The following is a 5,139-nucleotide window of genomic DNA, read 5'->3' on the forward strand; positions in this document are numbered from 1 at the left end:
GCAGACACAAAACTGAGGGCATGACCTCTTTGCCAATTTTTTTCTTTTTCTGTTTCTTCTTCTGTCTAAAGCACCTGGTCAGTATTTCACCTCCACACCAGCAACTTGCTGCTTTTCACAAATGCAACCTACTAATCTAAATGAAGTTATTCTAGTTCACTGTGTCCATTCATAGCAGCTCCAGCTGTGAGAACAGAGGCGGGTTCAAGTCCAAATCCATGAAGCTCACAACCCATTGGTTTGTCTGTGAGTCAAACATGAGCTGTCCAGACAGTTAATCAGCAGAGTCACTCACCCCTTCTTCCCCCACGTGTTACCATGTGCTTGTGGACGTTTGACGGAATGTGAGCGGGCACCGGACACCTGTGACAAGTATCGGTTTGACGCACTGAACACCAACATGAGCCTGTGGCTTTTAAACCAGCTTTGAGCCCAGAGGATGTTGGTTAAGAAAAGTCAGGTCAAATCAAATCAGATTTATTTATAAAGCACTTTAAAAAAAAAAAGAAACCTCTATAGAGAACAAAAGAAAAGGGGGAGACATAGTGTGTTACTCCACCAACATCAGCGCGGTATAAAAAGGCTAATTACATGTTGTGCGCTGGACAATCTGGCCTCAGTTCCTGTTTAAAGGGGGTCCTGGATTGAATTTACCATCAATGAACCGAGACGGGCTATAATAAGAGGATTTGGTAAACCAGTGCTACTTTTAAACTTGAGAATGGAGGACGGTGTGGTGTGAGCTGGCACGTTAGTGCACCTACAACGGTAGGGTGGACCCGCTAACCACCAACCGCCGGAGTACGGCACAAGGACTCCAGTAAAGGTTTGGAACGTGTATAATGATCTCAACAGAGACGACTGGAATTAATCTGCCGAGGCCTCTTTATGAGAGTTATTCGCCTCCACAGCTGTCTTCCACTTTTCCCCTCACCCCAAGAATATCAGCACTGCATCACAAAGGTGCCAACAATGAGTCTGAGCTCCAGTCGGTTTTTCCCACCTCATTTACAACCGGGGCACGCGGGCGCTTTTTCACAAAATTGTTTTCGAGGGAGGCTGCGGACAAGAAGTCGAGTGCATTCATTTGTAATCACCGTTTCCCCTCAAGTCTTGTAAACGCGTCGCACATAAACTCCTCGGGCCGCTTTCACATCTCGATGCGATCATCATGAAATTTCATCAGACCGCTCGTTTGTCATCGTTAGCGTCGACGGGGGTCACTCCGCCGCCGCCCGACGATCCTCGACAATAAGTTTGACACGAAAAAAAGCTGTTCTGGCTCCTGGGCTGTTTACTGTGGCTTTTATTTTGTTGTTTTGACACGGGAGCGTTGGCAGAGAGACGTTTGCCCAGCTCCCGTCTGTGCTGCAGTGGTGAACCCGGCCTTATAAGTATTCCGGTCTCCATCCGTAATCCGGGCCTGCGTGAGTGGGAACCCAATGAGGAGATGAAGTACCATGGGAACGTTTCCTGGCAGAGGAGAAGGGAAGGGAAGGGCACTGCAAGAGAAATACTATTTCAACAAGTCATTTTTTTCTTATCATGTTCCCAGTCTTAAAATGAGCTTTTTTTTTTTTTTATAAAACAAAACATTGAAAACAATCTGCCAGCAGGGCGCATGGAATTCACTCGCACCTTTGAGCTTATCTCCGTTCTCTTTTAAAACAAGGAGCAATGTTTCGAAACACATCACGCCGATCCTTGGAGGTCTTCCTGTGGCTTTTACTCCTTTTAAAGATTTTAGAATAACAGATTTATTTCTACTGCCATATTTTGTTGCAGTGTAAAAAAAACCCAACATTACTCTGTTGACATTTACTTGCCATGTGAGATATTCTTGGATTAGGTGCAGTACTGTCTGGGAAAGGGCAGGATAGATACATGCACACATACACATATGGAGAAAGAGAGACGCATGGACCAAACAGTCCCACCAGTGTGATCCAAACATGGGAATTAAGTGGCAATATATGCTGAACTATTCTGTATAGTAAATGAGGTCCAAAAAACAAAAAAAGGGTTTCATACATTGGTTTCCACTGTTTTATAGTACAAACAATGAACAGGAAACGGAAAAGCAGAAACGTGTTTTAAATAAATGAGCATATATATAACCAGAACCTATTTTGGACTCATTTCAACACAAAGATGTATTGTCTGAATTGGTTGGATCTAAAAACAGCCTCTGAGGGGCGGCTTTGCGTGTGAACTCTGACCCCGACGGCTGTAAACTTCAGAATAGCGAGGGGCAAACAGGCAGGGCTTCCATAGCCTTCCCTATCGCGCCCATTTTTTTCAGCATAATTGCTGCTTGTTCTCGGCAGAGAGATAGATCATAGCAGAGTCCGGGCCGACGCTCTCCGGTGGCGGGTATTTCACGCCTGTCGGTGGATCTCTCTTCATCTCTCTGCCTCCTCTATTAAAAAGACATGCTTTGCCTCGTTTCTGGGGGGACGTCGTTTTCATAGCTGCTGAGCGAGGCTTACAGCTGGACACTTTGGCTCCACTGCAGCATGAGGCCAATAAGTGCTTCTTTTTTTAACCGTCCTTAATTCACTGCGGATCCACTCCTCTTTGACATGGCCTTCATACAGAAACGTCTCTTTTCTGTTTCTCCACCACCACCACCAAAGAGGATGGACAGGAGGAAATCAAGAAAGTATATATCTCTCACCACAGGAAGCTTCAGTTAAGCCCCGCCTCACTGAGGGACAGTTCGCCAAGAGAGTGAGGAAACTCTGGGCTTTTCAGCGATGCATTCTCATTGGATATTTCACGGTCTGGGTATGCTGGTGGTGGCCGTTTTCCCGCTGCCCCCGCCGCCCGCCTGCTCCAGCGCTTTTCGCAGGTTCGTGAGCCCCTCGGTCTGCCGAACAAACCGAGCCCTGCGCCCAAAACGCTCTGTAATTGGTCTAAACCGCTTATTTGGCTCGTGCGCTCCGGCCTCCCCACAGAATGCTCCGCCGCTGCTCTGCCACAGCAAAGACTGGGAGGATGCAGCGGGCTGTGGGCACAAGGAGGAGGGGTGTGGCTGGCATCGCCAAGAAAGAGAGAGAAAAAACCTAAAAACAGAGGGTCATGTATGGAGTGTTCCCAGACGAGCTAAACCACAGATAGCCCTGAACAGCAGACCTCACTAAATCTGAGGGCTTTTGTGAGAACCTAGTTGGTTCTTATTACTAAATTACAAAAAAAAGTAAATTTACTAAAGTGAATCGGTGACTGATCCTGCAGCTGGGAGGCAGAGCCAAAGCGTTTTGACTCCCAACTCGTCTAATACCGCCGCTTGGTCAGTTGCCATGTTTCAAGCTATGGCGCTTTACTTACCACTCACGCATCAGTTCTGTGGACATGTCAGGGATGGGATGTCAGTTTCCGTTTGTTACATCCATAGTTTCTTTTCAAAATAAACTTTAATTTTCACAGGAAACATACAGTTTCTGCTTATTACTTGCGTACAGTCTTTTTTAAATTGGCTTCCAACGTAGGTTTACTTTGAGGTTTACTTAGGCAACAAAATGATTGGGTTAAGTTTTTGGAAAAGATCCTGGTTGGGTGTTAAGACAGAACGTTTGTTACATAACTGGCGTTAGCAAAGTTCAAAAGTAATGTGGCAAAAACTAGGGTAAACACAAGACACAACCAGCTGTCTCCTGGGTAAAAGTCTGTGTGTGTCTGACTCATCCAACCCCCCTCCATTATACTACGTCAGTTGCTCAGAGTATGTTTGTTACTTAAAATGAGTATACAAGTTACGTAACTGCCATTAGTTAAGTACGGAAGCTACGTATAGCTACGACTTAAGCTAAAATAAGTCAACGTTGTTTCACACGGGAACAAAACAGAGGTCTACTAGGTGAAAGTCACGTGTTGTTCGACCCATCCAACCTCTCGTCCCTCCCTACGTAGACTCTCTCGTTTTTCGATGAGCTGAAAGCCTGATGCGTGTCACACAGACCCTAAAGGGTACCTTGGTGCGTCGGTATCCAAGCGTTGGTGTTGGATGAGTTTGTAGTGAAAACGGGTTGGCGGAGCAGCAATCATACCTGCATTTTATTAGCTGCCCCTGTTGCCTCTTGACAAGGTTTCACAGAAACCCAACATATATTGCAACATAATATATTGCACGAACAAGTATCACCCAAACTGGTAGAACAGAGTAGATCCACTTCCAACACAGAGATTAGATGGTGTCTCAGACTATCCCAGATTACTGCACGAAGCATGTATTTGGCAACTGACTAAGTAAAAACAGACTTGTGCGCAGTTGTGAATAATTCCTTTATTCTACTTTGAGTTCAAGATGGAGATTTACCAAACTGGGTAAATCCAGATAGGGTTAGGTGTGTTGCCGAACAGCAGAAAATGTACCCCAAAAAAGTACTTTTTGTGATAGTCTAACTGTCCTTTGCGGGACATTTCCACCCGTCTGTCTCCATTTACTAATTTGCAGCTGCTATTGACCCTTGTTTGGGTTTCATTCTTCACTTAACAGACCGTTGACATGTTTTATTGACTGAAATACAACAAGCTTTTTATTGTTCATGTCAATAATTCACTTCACTCTACAAAATATAGACATGGAACTAGGCAGGGTTTCAAATGAATATATCTCTCAATATGTTCGGACTTTATGGACAAGTGCACCGGTGAAATAGCTACATAAGTTTAACACATGACTACACAGGGGATTTATCACCTTTATTACGTAACTGTCATGAGGCAATAAAGATGTCAGACCTCCAATTTTTTGGATGTGGTAGCAGAGGGGCCTCTGAGCAACAGCAGGATTTTTACGACTGGTGTTTGCTGGAATTATCGAGCATCTCTGCCCCCGCTGAAATGTTAACGTTAATGGCTCACATAGCACTTTTAACTCCACAAGGGAAAATGAGTCCTAATTCGGTCCTGTACTTGGCGAGCAAGAGCGTTAATGAAGGACGGAATGCAGAGGGTGCTTGAAAAGATGGGGGGCTGAGGTCATTGGACTATAACAGAATCAGCTGATGGTGTTCTGCTGCCCTACAAGGGCCGAGAGCGGTGACTAGGCCTACAGAAACTGTGAAATTAAAAATTTTAGGCTGATTATTTTGCCCTCCAAAAATAAAAGCCCTACACTGTATACAATTCTTACAA

Source organism: Cebidichthys violaceus, unplaced genomic scaffold (assembly GCF_023349555.1).
Source record: "Cebidichthys violaceus isolate CVI_PGR_0920_01 unplaced genomic scaffold, fCebVio1.0.p SCAF_10, whole genome shotgun sequence".
Lineage (NCBI taxonomy): Eukaryota > Metazoa > Chordata > Actinopteri > Perciformes > Stichaeidae > Cebidichthys > Cebidichthys violaceus.